The sequence below is a fragment of the Lissotriton vulgaris genome, unplaced genomic scaffold, assembly GCF_964263255.1.
Source record: "Lissotriton vulgaris unplaced genomic scaffold, aLisVul1.2 SCAFFOLD_3096, whole genome shotgun sequence".
NCBI classification, from domain to species: domain Eukaryota; kingdom Metazoa; phylum Chordata; class Amphibia; order Caudata; family Salamandridae; genus Lissotriton; species Lissotriton vulgaris.
The window spans coordinates 145,298-161,802 of record NW_028248301.1 but is presented as its reverse complement, the minus strand read 5'-3'; the positions used below and the strand labels follow the sequence as shown (position 1 = coordinate 161,802).

The window sequence follows — 16,505 nt, the reverse complement described above, 5'->3', positions numbered from 1 at the left end:
ACAGGGGTGGAAAAAGGGGCAAGAGTAGTACAGAAAGAGGGGAGAAGGGTGCAGAAAGAGGCAAGCCGGGCAAGAAAGAAGCAACAGAGGTGCAGAAAGAAGCAAAAGAAGTGATGAAAGAGACAAGAGAGTTGCAAAAACAGGAAAAAGAAGTACAGGAAGAGGCAAGAGAAGTACAGAAAGAGGAAAGACAGGTGCAGAAAGAGGCAAGAGAAGTACAGAAAGAGGCAAGGGAGGTGTAGACAGAGGCTAATAGAGGTACAGGGGGAGAGAAGAGATGTGTAGAAAGAAGGAAGAGTAGTGCAGAAAGAGGTAAGAGTAGTACAGAAAGAGGAATAGGGCATAGAAAGAGGCAAGATGGGTGAAGAAAGATATAACAGATGGTCAGAAAGAGGCAATAGTAGTGATGACAGAGACAAGAGAGTTGCAGAAAGAGGCAAAGGAATTGCAGTAAAAGGCAAGGGGGTACAAAAAGAGGTAAGAGGGGTGCAGAAGAAGAAACTGAGGTGCAGAAAGAAGCAAGAGAAGTGATGAAAGAGACAAGGAAGTTGCAGAAAGATGCAAACGAAGTTGGAGTTCTGGACTTTTTGGTTCCGTCCAGAGGTGTCAGGGAACAACACCCAAAGACCCCGGAGTTCCACCTGCCTTGGTGCGCAAATGAACAGAAACACGGGCTTCTCGATGGTGGCGTCAAAGACCAAAAGTTTATTACTGCAGGGACACAGAAGTCACAGAAACTACGCATGGGCAGTGTCTAGGAGCCTGTTCAAATTGTACAAAGAGGGTTGCTCCTTATATACTGATTTTTAGCCTTCAGGCGAATTCTTCACATGTTAGTACATTCTCAAAACCTTTGTGTCTTAAACAATAAATATTTGGCGTACACAGGAACTGTTGATAAAATCTGGTACGAAACATCTATGAAGAGGGGTTCCCACTAGTTCATCACAATCCCTTGTCAATATTGCATTCAAGAGCCGGACCGCCTCATCGTAAATTTCGTTACCTCCCCCTAATAAAGGCCCAGAAGGAAAGGAGCAGAGCCAGGTGCAGAAGATAGGAAAGCGGGATAAGAGATGTTTGTGGGTCGTAAATGGGCAAGGCTACCGGCTTCGGCCGCCTAATCATGATCGGGACAATGGACACGAGAACCAGTTCAGGTGGGCTGGCCTCGGGCAGAGGAGGCAGCCTTTGTCGAGTCATGCAGCTACAGCGTGATCTGGTTTAAGGTGCACGTGTCATGAAAGAGGTGAATCTCCGGCTAAGGCTACGTGTCCTTAATCGAAATGAAGTGATCAGAGTTTATTGCGTATGTGAGGGCAAGAAACACAAAATGGCGGCCATGATCTAAGATGGATGCGGTGGGTAGATCAGAAATATGTTCATAACAGGAGTGCTCTTGCTCGTAGTATAGCGAAAACATCAGGATATGCTAAATGGATCATTGGCGGTTCGTAGATACCAATATTATGTATTTCCGACAATATTGAAAACACGGGTTCAAATCGTCACGGAACCTCAGACCCTCCTTTTGCCCTTACATAGGCAATTACTCAGTCTATGTCAGAGTCTAGTTCTATACTCATTAGGTCAGTGACATGCTGTTGTATCATCATCCTTTCTCGCGCCTTTTCTCCAACTGCAGGTGGTTTCCTGAAACAGGTTGCAGCACAAAGACTACACAAAGCGGGACCACACTGGATAATCAGGCAGCATGAGAATAGGAATACTAAGATGACACCAATGACCATTAGAACCTTCCATCCCCACGCTGAGATCAGAGTCCAAAACCACTCCATGAAGGACCAGTTTCCCTTATCTACGTGAATAGAGTCGGAAATCTTGTGTAGCTTGGAGATCGCCTCATAGACTGTTGGAGCATTATTAGGAATAAAGACACAGCAGCTCGATTGGATCATTCTACATACCCCACCTCGATCTGCAAGTATAACGTCTAGAACCATACGATTCTGCAACGTCATGAGTCTATCCGCCTGAAGCTCAGCTGTCAGATTGCTAAGGGCACCAGCAGTTTCGGTAATAGTAGATTCAACTACCCGTGTTAGCTGACGTATATTTCTACTATTGGCCATAGGCCCCCAGAACGGAAGGAAGCCTTTGAAGAAGTCTCCAGCTTCCTGACCAGCGGTATCTTCCTTACTGAAGACACCTCTCGCTACTCTGGTTCTGTGGTAGTCAGATGAAGCAGTGTATGTTGGAGGCAACAATCGAGCAATATAGCATGAACCTGAAAAGTCGGCAGGTAACCATGTATATGCCCGGTCTCGACAGATGAAGTAGGTACCCCTAGCAGTAAGGAAAGCAGGGGAAGTGTTGGCCGGAAACACATAAGTTTCAACGCACTCACTCCTCCCTAGCTGAGCTCTTGGATTTCTCCCATTACCTTGCAAACAGACCTGACCTCGGTGAGGTACGACCCAGATTGGAGTTGAGCTTTTACGTTTGCTTTCTCCTAAACTAAGGCGATACTCTGAAGTATTCCAACTTAAATACACTCGCAGTTCGTCTCTAGGGTATGATGGAGTATTATTGACATCCTTGATCATATCAATAATTCCCTGGACTAAGGCTTTGTTGGCAGAGTTATATTTAGTGGAACGTGGTGGACGTGGAGGATAGGTTTCAAGGGCATGAGCAAAGATAGTTTGAAGGGCCTGAAATGATCCATTGTAGCTGAAAGGCAAAACCAGATAAGGTATACCTTTATCCATAGTGTGGGGTATCAAGCCACACACCCAGCAGTCTGTAGTGTTAACTACCAGTTGGTGTTGGTGTAAGAGCTGTACAAACGTGTTGTTAATAAATTCTGAGCGTCGAGCTTGCTCATGTTCGGGAAACGAGTGAAAAGAGTGTATAGAGGAAACAGTAGTAATTGCAGGATCAAGGGGAGGTACTGTGGTTACTGGTACAAAAATCAATTTTATACTGAAAACAGTTCCACCCACCAATGTTGCTAAAATAATCAAGAAGGTAATGACACATTGCATCAAAAAGCATTTGTTATGAAGAATTCTATAAAGTCTGTTTCTGCGAACGTAAATCACATTTTCTCGTTGCAGCGCAGGAAGCTCCATCTTCTACAATCCGCTCGCGACCACTGATGATGTGTACGTAGATGAAAATGCCTCTATCAGCCCTGGGAGTTCCCAGAACCAACAGAAAGATCGACCTTGTGTCAGACCCCTGCAAATCCAACTAGGCACACAGCCACGACCCTACGGCTACCCAGACGGCAAGGCAATTTTAAAACAATAAAACAAATAGCAAACTTCCTGGCTGAGGGCAAAAGTTCAATATTTCAAAAACATCACAGTATGCAGTTGCCTGCTTTATTTGTCCATATTGCGGCTTCGCAAGTTATATCTCTGCTTTGCAGGTACTGTCTGATCGGCAAATAGTGTTTCACTTGTAGTTGTTGCAGTGTTCAAGTTCGCAGATGGCAGAGCTTCTTCTGATGCAGGAGACAAATGTTCAGTGTTCAAAAGAGTCTTTTCAGGAGGAGAGTCAGAGCTTGGAGTGTCATTGATCAGTTCGGCATCGCTGAAAGGGATACATTTTGGAGTTCTTTCAAATTCGGTGGAACCAATTCCCTTCTTCACCCAGTCGTCGTAAGGAAGCGGCAAAGGGACACGCTTAACATGGGACGCGTGCACCCATTGCTTGCGTCCAGCCACACGAACTGCTGTCCTCGTTGTAAGAAGGACCTGGAAAGGACCGACGTAGCGGGGCTGAAGGTTCTTTGTCCTCGCGAAGTTCCTGATGACGACGAGGTCTCCCGGTTTTAGCTGATGCCCTGGACTCTCCGGAGGTTTTGGCAAAGCATCGAAAACCTGTTGATGAATAAGACTCAATTTAGCAGTCAAGTCGTAAAGGTAGTCTATCAACATAGGATATTCTAAAGAACTGAACTCTTTAGGCCTTGGCACACCCCAGATATTTGCCGGGCGGCCAAAAATGATTTCATAAGGGCTAAGCCCTACTCTAGAATGTACAGTTGCTCTCGTTGATAACAAGGCCAAAGGAAGTGCGTCTGGCCAGGCTAAACCTGTGGATGCCTGTATTTTAGCTATCTTCAGTTTGAGGGTGCCATTGTAACCCTCCACTAAACCAGCAGACTGGGGATGGTTCGCACTGTGGAATTTCTGTTTCAGCCCTAGGCCTGCACACACACTCTGCATAACTTTCCCTATAAACTCACTTCCGTTATCTGACCATACAATCCGTGGCATTCCGTATCTAGGGAAATATTCCTTGAGAAGAATTTTGGCAGTTGATAGGGCAGTATTGTCTTTTAGTGGGTATGCTTCTATCCACCTGGAAAAAGCACAAACCACCACTAGGACGTATTTTAAATTATTACAGCGGTCCATGTGAATAAAATCTAATTGAATCACTTCAAAAGGGCAGGAAGGAGGAGCGAAATGACCAGCAGGAGTTGGAGTTCCCTTGCCAGGATTATGCATCAGGCATATCATACAATTTTTCACCACTCTCTCTGCACACTTACTGATTCCATCATTTTTCCAGACTGGAGCCAACATCTTACAGATACCTTTAGAACTTATGTGCGCTACTCCATGCGCCATTGTCACCACTGCAAGCACATACGCATCAGGTAACATCCAACGCTGCTGTTCTGTCAAATCAATCCAACATCCATTCGAGTCCAACTTGCCCGTACTTTTCTCTCCATACTCGTTTCTCTTCCTCAGTTGCTTCTTTCTGAATCTCTTTCACACTTTCCATAGTATCCTCACACATTCCAGACTCAGCAATCCATCTTGCAGACGTAGCAACATACATTCTGCTCATCATGTCTCTAGCTGTCTGTTTAGCAATTTCGTCAGCAAAAGCATTCCCACGACCAACATCATCCGTGATTGCTTTATGAGCACTGCACTTAACAATCGCAACTTCAGTCGGCAAGGTTAGAGATTCCAACAAGTCGTTGACTAGCTGACCGTGTTGAATCTTAGTCCCATGGGACGTAATGAAACCTCTTTCTCTCCACAAACGGCCAAAACTATGGGCCACGCCAAATGCGTACTGACTGTCTGTAAAAACATTCACTCTCTTTCCCTTAGCTAAAACACACGCTCTCGTTAGAGCTATTAATTCTGCAGCTTGGGCAGAATTCTGACTCACTCTTGCAGTTTCCACAATCGTCTTCAAAGTCGTTACTGCATAGGCAGCAGTCACATCACCATTTTCCAATTTAAAACATGACCCGTCCACATACAGCGTACCATCTGGATCTGATAATGGAGTATCCCTCAAGTCAATGCGTCCTTTTGTCTCTTCCTCCGTTTTAAAACAGCAATCATGTGGCTCGGAATCACTCGACTCTTGATTAGCCGGCAACAGTGTTGCTGGATTCAATACATTACATCTTTTGATCTGAATATGACTCGCTAGTAATGTCAGCTCGTAACCAGATAGTCTCGCACTAGTAAGGTGTTGTGTCTTCGTTCGGTTCATGAGTGTATCCACTGCATGAGGAACCATAACCACTAGCATGTTGTTCATCACCAGACCAGCAGATTGTTGAATGGAAGCCGCAGCTGCCGCTGTAGCTCTCAAACAACTGGGTAACGCTCTAGCTACCGGATCTAATGTTGATGAGAAATACGCACAAGGGCGTTGTTTATCACCAAACTTCTGTGTCAAAACACTCAACGCGCAACCTTCTCTCTCGTGAACATAGAGCGTGAATGGCTTACTGTAATCGGGTGTACCCAATACAGGAGCTGAACACAAGGCTTTTCGTAATTCAGTAAAACTCTCTTGACATTCATCAGACCATGGCACCGGACTCGGAACATTTTTCCCAGTCAAGGCTACCAATGGTTTCGCTAAAAGAGAAAAATTTGGAATCCACTGCCTACAGTAAGAGGTAATACCTAAAAAGGCACGTACTTCTCTCTGTGTGCGTGGAACACTCATTTGCGTAATTGCTTTTATTCTCTCTGGGGTCAACTTCCTTCCCTCCTTTGACAAGAGATGACCTAGATAGGTCACTTCTTGGCAGCAGTATTGCATCTTGGAAGGTGACACCTTGTGATTCAGATTAGACAAATGATGCAATAACGAAACTGTAGCTGCTTTGCAAGTTTCCTTGTCATCGGCAGCCACTAGAAGATCATCTACGTACTGTACTAAGGCAGAACCTGGAGGAAGGACAAAGGAATCTAACTGGCTTTTTAATGCTTGACTATAAATAGATGGGCTCTCACAGTAGCCCTGTGGAGCGCGTTTAAATCTGAAACTTCGACCTCCTAGACAGAAGCCAAAAATATCTCTACTTTCTTCGGCTATCGGAATGCTGAAAAAGGCATTCTTCAAGTCGATGACTGAGAACCAAGTGGCTGTAGCAGGAATCAATGTTAACAAGGCAGTAATGTCGGGAACCACAGGAAACTGTGGAACCACAATCTTATTAACTTCTCTAAGGTCTATGACAAACCTGTACACTGGGGGTTTTGTAGGATCAGTTCGTTTCAAAATCGGTAGTACAGGACTATTACAAACATTTCCTCTAGTTTCTTCAACCACACCTTTCTTAATCAAGTCTTGCACAATCAATAAGAGTGCACGCTCTCCTTCACTAGATATTTTATATTGGGGAATTCTTGGAAATTTTACATTTGCTTTCAAAGTGACTACATATGGTGGTATTTCTAAAAGGCCTACATCATTAGGACCAGTCGCCCAAAGAGAATCAGGGAGTGAGCGTAGTTCTGGCGGGAGTGCATCCATTGACAAGTACATCGGAGAGGTGATATTTTTACCCAACGTAAGCTGTACCCCTTCCGGAGAACAGTACAATGTCGCATATAGTCGTTTTAACAAGTCTAAACCAAGCAGATTTTCATTACAACCCGTCGTCAAAATCAAGGGTGCTTTCAATTGACATGGTCCAACAGAAATAGACAAAGGGCCAGATATAGGGTTGTAAACAGGGGCGCCTGAAAAACCTACAGAAACATTTGTTGAGCCAGACAAAGGTGCGCCAGGGAGTTTCGCATGAATGATAGAACTTTTCGCAGCACCAGTATCCAACAGAAACGGTTCGACTACACCTGATGTTGCTACTGCGACATAAGGCCCACTCTGATCCACTGGAACTGATACTACTCCCTCTCTCTGTCCATGGCTGTCCTAGTACCCATTTTGCTGAAATCCCTCATCCACTTCACAATAGTCTTCAACAAGATATTGCTGAGATCTATTTTGCTGGGCAGGCTGTCCATTTCTCTGATCAAAGTGATTGGAGGGACGATCATTCGTCTGTGGAGGCATAGCACCTCGCCCTCGACCTCTAGAATTCTGCACAAAACCACCACGACCTCTCTGAGCTGCTGCTGCATTATTTTGCGCTAAGATCGGACATTCATTCTTGTAGTGACCCTCTTTCTTACAGTACGCACACTGGTTCCACTGATATTGAGGCCTCGTTGAACTATAATCTGTCCTCTGATACGAACCTTGCTGCATATTAGACTGATTCGTGCGAGGCGGATACGCCTGCTGCAAAAGAACTTTAGTTTTTAAATCTTTCGTTTTCTTCTCTGATTTCTCCTTTTCCTCTTTATCCCTATTTTCATAATATTGTGCAGTTGCAAGTATTTGCGCAGTTGTGGAAACAGCCCACGCACTCTCTGAATCTTTTAATTTATTGCATAATTCAGGTAACAAATTATGCACAAATTTATCGACAAACAGTCTCTGTCCTCCTTCTGTGCTCATGTCCTGACCACTATGATCTACAAAAGTCTCTTCGAACCTTGTGAAGAAGTCGGAGACACTTTCGTCTTTCTTTTGCTTGCATGCGGATAATTTGTCCCAATTAACTCGCAATGCGGGCATCAGAGTCTTCATTAAGTCAATTATTCTACCTGGAAGATTAGCAATTAGGGGTTCGGGTTTTGCACCACCTACTTGCTGACCATCCGCTGCAGTGATGGCTGCCCAATCACCACCTAAGGCAATTTGATGATCTTCTCTACGAATTTTAGCCCAGACTGGTTGCGGAACTACATTCCCAAATAACATATCAATGTCTGCTAAGTTCATTATACAAGCTTCAACCGTCTGTGTTAATTCCTTGTAATATCCAGCAGGATTTTTACGCGGATCTGGCAAGGCCTGTTTCACTGCTAACACTTCAGCTCGCTTCCACGGAATGTGTATCCACACTCTCTGGAACTGTGCTGGAACAGCTGCAATACTAGCATTATTATCAGCTGCCACTGCTTCGCGCCAAATTGGAGGAACCTCCCTCATAGGATATTGGCGACTCAGTTTCGTCTTACCTTTCTCTAAATCTCTCGGTGAACGGAGAGATGGATCATTCCTAAAACTTAAGATCAGTTCCATCGCTTCTTCTATATTTTCACCTACTATCATACCAGCAGCAAACTCTTTCTGAACCTTAATCAAGTCTTCTAAATTTGACTCAACATTATCTTCCTCTATTTCTTCACGTAACAACGAGCACATCTCATCAAAGACGTACCGCTGCGTTGGTTCCTTCCACTGCATAAATGTATTTAACACATCTCTCGTGCTATATCTTCTACTCTTCGAAACCCATCTGAGAGCCGTGGAATCTAAAATTCCCCGTTCCTCAGTACTTGGAAGCTGACTACGTCTCTGAACAGAGTCAGGAGTAGGAGTCTTGATTAAAGTTTTATAGAAAGGAGACAGTATGTTAGACACAGAATCAGTGATTCTTCGACGTACAGAAAGTGGAGTTAACACACTCGCAGACGTAGAAAACACAGTAGAAGTAGGAACAGATAGTGAGGCAGTAGGAGTATCGAGGAAAATAGTTTGTGGAGCAGTAGGTGTAAGCGAGACAGATACAGGTATAGAAGTCGGCAACCCAGGAGGAGGAGGAGCCGTAGGAACGTTCACATTAACTACAGGAGGTACAGGAGCTTGATTCTGAGGGGCAGCAATACCAGGTTGTCCAGCAACCGGCAATTGAACATTTGGCACAAGTGGAGCCGTAGCACCTTGTGCATACGGTGGAGGTGATCGTAACAGATAAGACAACAGAGGGTCGTTTTCCGAATCCTCTAGTGTCTTAGCTGTTTTCGATGGCAAGGCAGGGTAGCACTTGTCGATCGCTAAATTATGCTCTCTAATGGCCACCTCTATAGCCTTCTCACACTCGTTATCTTGCAGCTGTTTAGTTGCTTGCTCTAGAGTCAACTCTTCTTTCTCTTTCTGTTCTTTCTTAAATTTTTTCATTTCTCTCTGTTTGGATTCTTTTCGCCAGTAACGGAAAGAATCAAACATTGCCGGCCGGGCTTTCTTCCTAAACAATTTCGCTTCTAAATTGTCAAGAATTTCGGGTTCAAAACTACCATGCAGTGGCCAACTAAGGACACCATCCTTCTTGGTGTAGCGGACCCACACCTCATTATAGGATATAGGACCCACACCATGTTTACAATATAAGTCATAAAGGGGAGTCCCAATCGGAGGAACCAGACAAGAGTCCTCCAATCGTGAGTCACTGTTGCAACTGAAGCACGACAACATACAATTTCTCCGACTTACCATTTTCAGTCCGGAACACAAAACAAACAAAACACAAAACAAATATGTGCACTCGAACCAAGAACTTAGGCCTACCAAAACCAAACTAATGTATCGATACCCAAACTAAACCAAATAGATTATCGTAACCAGAACAACCGGTGATAACCCTACGAAACCAAACCAAACCAAGAACCAATCAAGGATTTTTAACAACCCTCACAAAGTAACCAGCTAGCTATCACTAAATATTTAACTGAGGCACTGAAGACATCACCAAGGAGAAACCCGTCACGTTTCGCTGTACTAAGGGCTGCACCTCGGGTCCAAGACAGGGCGACGGTCAAGGCAACGGCCCACTGCAGCCGTCCTGAACGGGAACCCTCGTGGAAGAGAACTTCGGGCCACTTTTGTGATATGCCGGGATCGATGAAGTGGGGCGCCTCCCTCAGGAATCTTCACACGAAGCTTCTCGAACTCTTCAGGCTTTTGGACCGGTACCGAATGACGTCGCCCCACGTTGGGCTCCAATTGGAGTTCTGGACTTTTTGGTTCCGTCCAGAGGTGTCAGGGAACAACACCCAAAGACCCCGGAGTTCCACCTGCCTTGGTGCGCAAATGAACAGAAACACGGGCTTCTCGATGGTGGCGTCAAAGACCAAAAGTTTATTACTGCAGGGACACAGAAGTCACAGAAACTACGCATGGGCAGTGTCCAGGAGCCTGTTCAAATTGTACAAAGAGGGTTGCTCCTTATATACTGATTTTTAGCCTTCAGGCGAATTCTTCACATGTTAGTACATTCTCAAAACCTTTGTGTCTTAAACAATAAATATTTGGCGTACACAGGAACTGTTGATAAAATCTGATACGAAACATCTATGAAGAGGGGTTCCCACTAGTTCATCACAATCCCTTGTCAATATTGCATTCAAGAGCCGGACCGCCTCATCGTAAATTTCGTTACCTCCCCCTAATAAAGGCCCAGAAGGAAAGGAGCAGAGCCAGGTGCAGAAGATAGGAAAGCGGGATAAGAGATGTTTGTGGGTCGTAAATGGGCAAGGCTACCGGCTTCGGCCGCCTAATCATGATCGGGACAATGGACACGAGAACCAGTTCAGGTGGGCTGGCCTCGGGCAGAGGAGGCAGCCTTTGTCGAGTCATGCAGCTACAGCGTGATCTGGTTTAAGGTGCACGTGTCATGAAAGAGGTGAATCTCCGGCTAAGGCTACGTGTCCTTAATCGAAATGAAGTGATCAGAGTTTATTGCGTATGTGAGGGCAAGAAACACAAAATGGCGGCCATGATCTAAGATGGATGCGGTGGGTAGATCAGAAATATGTTCATAACAGGAGTGCTCTTGCTCGTAGTATAGCGAAAACATCAGGATATGCTAAATGGATCATTTGCGGTTCGTAGATACCAATATTATGTATTTCCGACAATATTGAAAACACGGGTTCAAATCGTCACGGAACCTCAAAGTGCAGAAAGAAGCGAGAGAAGTGCTGAAAGAAGCAACAGAGGTGCAGAAAGAGGCAAGACGGGTGCAGAAAGAGGCAAAAGAGGTACAGAAAGAGGGAAGAGGGATGCAAAAAGATGTAGGAGGGGTGCAGAATGTAGCAACTGTGGTGCAGAAAGAAGCACGAGAAGTGATGAAAGAGACACGTTTGTTGCAGAAAGAGACACAATAAGTGCAGAAAGAGGCAGGAGAAGTGCTAAAAGAAGCAAAAGCAATGCATAAAGAGGCAAGAGAAGTGCAGAAAAAAACAACAGTGTGCAGAAAGAGGCAAGGGAAGTGCAGAAAGAGGCAAGTGAGGGGCAGAAAGAGGCAAGGGGGTACATAAAGAAGCAAGAGAGGTACAGAAAGAAGCAAGAGAGGTACATAAAGAAGAACGAAAAGTGCAGAAATAAACAACATGGATGCAGAAAGAAGCAAGAGGGGAGCAGAAACAGGCAAGAGTAGTGCACAAAGAAGCAACAGAGGTGCGGAACAAGGCAAGATAACTACAAAAAGAGGCAAGAAAGTTGAAGAAACAAGAAATCAAGGTGCAGAAAGATGGAACAGGGGTGCAGACATAGGCAGGACAGGTGCGGAAATAGGGAAGAGGGGTAGAGTAAGAGGCAAGAGGGGTGCAGATATATGCAAGAGAGGTGCCAAAAGAAGCAAGAGGAGTGCATAAATAACCAACCGATGTGTAGAAAGAGGAGTGCAGAGAGAGGCAAGAGAAGCACAGAAAAAAGTAACAGAGTTGTAGAAAGAGGCAAGAAAACTGTAGAAAGAGGGAGCAGGGGTGCAGAAGGAGGCAAGAGAGGTACAGAAAGAAGCAAGAGAAGTATAGAAAGAGCCAACAGCGGTGCAGAAAGAGGCAAAAGAGGGGCAGAAAATAGAAGAGAGTTGCAGAAAGAGACAAGAGAAGTGCAGATAAAGAAAGTAAGGTACAGAATGAAGCAGCAGAAATGCAGAAAGAGGCAAGAATGGTGCAGAGTGGCTTACACACCAGTAGTAGCAAATGAACACCCACATTTAGCAATAGGTAATATGTGACCTTTCTAGGTGTGTGAGGAGCCTTCCACCACACTGTTGAACTTGCTGCTGCATTTTTGGTGGATTTTAACTATTTGAACTAGAAACAAGGCTTTTTTTGTTCAAATCTGCAGATTAGGCAACATGTTGACCTCATTGCACCAATAGAGATGCCTTGACCTACGACATTATACTTAGCCAAGTGCTGCACTGTTTATTTTAGCTAGGGTAGGAGACATATTGATTAAAAATTGTCCTCACAGGTTCTACGAGCCCTATTTTAAATCACACACATAAACCATACATCTACACAGTTCTGGCCCCTCGCCGTCACTTCACTATATGGCTATTGGAAGAAGATCTCCGCCAAAGTTCCCCAAATACAGAGAGCCCATTTGGGTATTGCACCACTGTACCGATGAGGAGCAGCCCAGATGATGAAGCACGAAACCTGATTGGGTGTGTGAGGGCATTACAATCCAATAAATGGACTCCCAACTCTGAACCAAAGCGGTCAGGTTGGTGTCATTTCCCTTGCCCAGATGAACAGCATAACCTTATTTTCCTATTGCAGAGAGGTGGACCCAGGCCATGCACCCCTTCTCTGAAAATCTGTCTCATGGTGCATTGCTGCTCGGGGGATTAAGTCCACTTTAGTTCTGAGATCCTCATGTCACAAGAGGACATCATCGTCCCACCAGTAGTGTGAAAAGAGGCACGATTGCAGATGCTGTAAAAAAAGGGTGTGGCTTCAGACCACCTCTCAGCAATCCCAGTATGTGAGTCTTACTGGAGGTACCTGGAGGACTAGTTGGTCCCCAGGTATGCTCAGGATTTGAGGGGAATAAATCAACCATCTTAGAATGCACCCGGAGGAGGCACGTTTGCAGAGTGGTGCAGGGAGGGGGCAGGCCTCCACCGAGATGCCGGCTTTTATTTTCTTTTGTACTTTTAGACCGGGCTGTGTGGCCCCTCTTCTTTTATAGAATTTTGGGTTCTGGGGATCCCATCTCCCAGGGCCTGACCCTTTTTTTTACTTTAAAATTAAAAATCTGGAAGGGGGTGGCGCGGCCCCCCTCCTGAGGCTCTTTTCAGCCCCAGGAACCCCATTCCCCAGGACATAGCCTTGTTTATTTTTTAATTATTTGTACACATGGCTTTGTTTATTTTATTATTATTTGTACGCGTGACTCCCCTTCCCTGGGCCACTTTTGGCCCTAGGGACCCCATCCCGGGGCCTGGCCTCGTTTTTTCCCCTTAATACCGTTTATATGGGAGGAGAACCATGTGGACTCCTTCCCTGGGCCACTTTTGGCCCTGGGGACCCCATCTCCCGGGGCCTGGCCAGACTTGATTTTTTATTTTGGAGGGGGTCCACCTGTCCCCCTCCTGAGTTCAATTATGGCCCAGGGACCCCATGACCCAGGCTTATATTTTTTAATTAATAATTAAAAGAGGGACCCCATCCCCTGGGGCCAGCCCTCAATGTTGGGGACCATGGGGAGAGCCCCAATGCTCCCACAGTCCCAGCCATCTCCCTGCCTCCTGCAGGAGCTGGCATTGCTTTTAGACAAGGGGAGCTGCTGATATGCAGCTCCCTTCGTCCAAAAGCAATCTGCTTCACTTCATGGAAGCGAGAACAGGTTTTCTGCTCTTCCTTTCATGAACTGAAGCATAATTTGCAATGACAGGACCGGAGCCATGCTCCCACCCTGTCATTGCAAACTGCAATGTCCCCTGTGGAGAAGTGTGGCTCACTGGTTAGAGGAGGCAGACCTGGGAGCAGAGGTCAGCCCGGGACCAGGGTTCAATTCCCGGCTCGGCGGGGTCTTGAGTACTAAAATGTCCATGGACTCGACAATTCTCGCTCTGGTGCCTACTCGGTTCACGGGTTCACACTCTGCGACTCTGGGCAATAGCTTGCTTAATCTCCACAACTGCCCCTCGCGGCGGGATGCCTGGCTTTCACCCTGCGGATACCCTGCCGGGGTTATCTCACAGGGGAATACCAGGACGGGTTCCCTAAGCAAGCGCTTAGAAACCGCTCGGTGATTTGCGCTATATAAATTCCTGTACATTCCAGGGGTAGGTACCCCAGGACATTGCAGGAGCTAAAACTGGGGGTTGGCAGTCCACATGACCATATAGGGCTCCAGGTTGGGGCCACACAGCTCCCCTCCCATCAGTATTAAAGCCCCGGGGAGGTGGCAGTCCCCAGGGCCGGGGGTCCAGCAAAGGACCCCCGTATTTCAATAATTAGTGCCTCGGGGAAGTGGTGGTCCCCAGGGCAGTGTGGGGGGCTTAAGCATTGCACCAGCACTGCTGCACCAAACTCATAATCAGGCCCTTAATTCTTGACTTACCAACAGCGTTTAAAATGTCATTCACTTCTCTCTATTACTTTCACATGAAGAATGTAAGGGAAATAAAGGGAACTATCTTCTTCTGGTTGATTATCCACATTAAACAACTGGTTGCAACAATTAAAAATGTGTCATTTTGCTTCCCCATCCCTCCCCCCCCCCCCAGGGAGTTCCCCAGGGCTCAATCTCTCTTTGGCATGTAGATCTTTCCACTAGGGCCTTTGCTAAAATTCCATATCTATTATTAAGTACATGTTGACAACACTCAATTATTTATGAAAGTCCACTCTTCTGGAGCCAAGGCCGATTTTATACATCGTCCAAAATATTAAAATGAACCTCGTAAATAATACATTCTTCCTGATGTCTTATGCACAATGCACTATTCCTTTTGAAACATGGCTCAATAATCTATAGGATTGTAAACCTGATTGTTCCGATTCATTGATATTCATTCTGCACAAAATCTTAAACACTCCACACCCATAGAAATGTCCAAGCCAACGGTGCACAATATCAGGTTAGACTCCTTAGTGGAGATCAAATGTTGGAATCCTGAGAAGGATTTTAAACAAGTGTAACAGTCTCCAGCTCTCTCTAGAATTGACTATGGGAGCATACTACTTGTGAGCTTCTCCTTAGCCCACCTGATCTTTCTTTTGTGTGTTTTAAACACAGATACAAAGTTAATAAAAACATTCTACCTTTGAGTTGCCTGAAATGGTTTCCCATTGAAGCTGGAAAGATATTTTTGGTGATGTGAATACTGCAAAAATTCCAGTATCTTAACACCTGGCACACAAAATGGGGGATTTAGGAAGAATCTACTCATTTAAGAGTTCTGACGACCTCATACTATAAACTGCTATTTTCAAAAAAAGAAGAGCAATTAATTAAACTTTCCAAGGAAGAACACCAAAAACATGGAACTCCACCACCTGCAATTAAATGTGATCCCTCCTAATGAGCTTTCAAAGAGGAGCTGAAAGAAGTGACTTGCCCGCTATGAAAGATGACTAAACCCAGGAACAATTTCATCAAAGTCGCAGTCCATTTCCAAACAAGTGACCAGCAATGAAGCCTTTCATGTCTCGGAAGAACTGCAGGTAAGTGAGCCACCCTTTTACAAGATTTTAGTACTTGTTTTTACCAAAAGCATGGTGGTGTCCTTGCTTTCCTTATAGGAGAATATTGATTCTCCTCAGCACTCTTGCGACAGAGTGCTACCCTTCTCACAGAGCTGAATTGTACTAATTGAAGTAAGAAATTGGCTCTTTAAAATTCATTTCCACACAATTCTCATTTTCAAATTCAATGTACAATGGCAAGGTTAATCTCCCATAATATTTGTTATGCTCCTTCTCATTTGGATTTCACATGGCTACTATGACACAATATATTTTTACTCAGGAGCATATAGTAAATTTCTTACAGATCTGAAATTATTTTTGTTGAAACCTCATTATTAACTTCATCATAATGTGAGATACTTCTTCAATTTGCTTTGCTGAAGATTCACTTGGTATTATGTATTATTATACACTTATAGAGATCTATTCTTGCTGTCATGCCATAGTCATTTCTTACTAGCGATTTTGCCTGGGCAAAACAAGGAAGCTTAAGTTATCCTCTCCAGCGGGTGTTCTCCCGGTCCCAACACTTTGTGACTCTTCAATGGCAACTGGTCTTTCTCCTATTGAACTAATGCCGTCTAACATTCCTAGATCCACCATGTCTTCACCTTCTTTGAAACCTCATGATTCAACATCTACAAACAAATGGATTAAATAAGAGCATCCCGTTTTTGTGAAATCACATTCACTTTTTATTGATGTCTAGAAATAAACTCATAAGATAGCTGTTTTGGAGAAAACCTCAGGTGGAGGACTTGAAACAATAGAACATAAATCAACTAATCTTCATATTTATGGTCTTCCAGAAGGCATTGAAGGCACATACCCTGTTTCTATTTTTTACATCCCTTTTGTCTCAATTGGTTGATTTACCACATTCCCCAGTGACAATTTTCAGAGAACACAAATACTTGG

General features: G+C 44.8%; 1 protein-coding gene across 1 annotated transcript in view; it reads right to left on the bottom strand.

Annotated features, from left to right (window-relative positions):
- The window catches only part of LOC147664141 (nicotinamide N-methyltransferase-like), a 112,013-nt gene that overhangs the window by 40,619 nt on the left and 54,889 nt on the right, over nt 1-16,505 (bottom strand). The window lies entirely within an intron of this gene.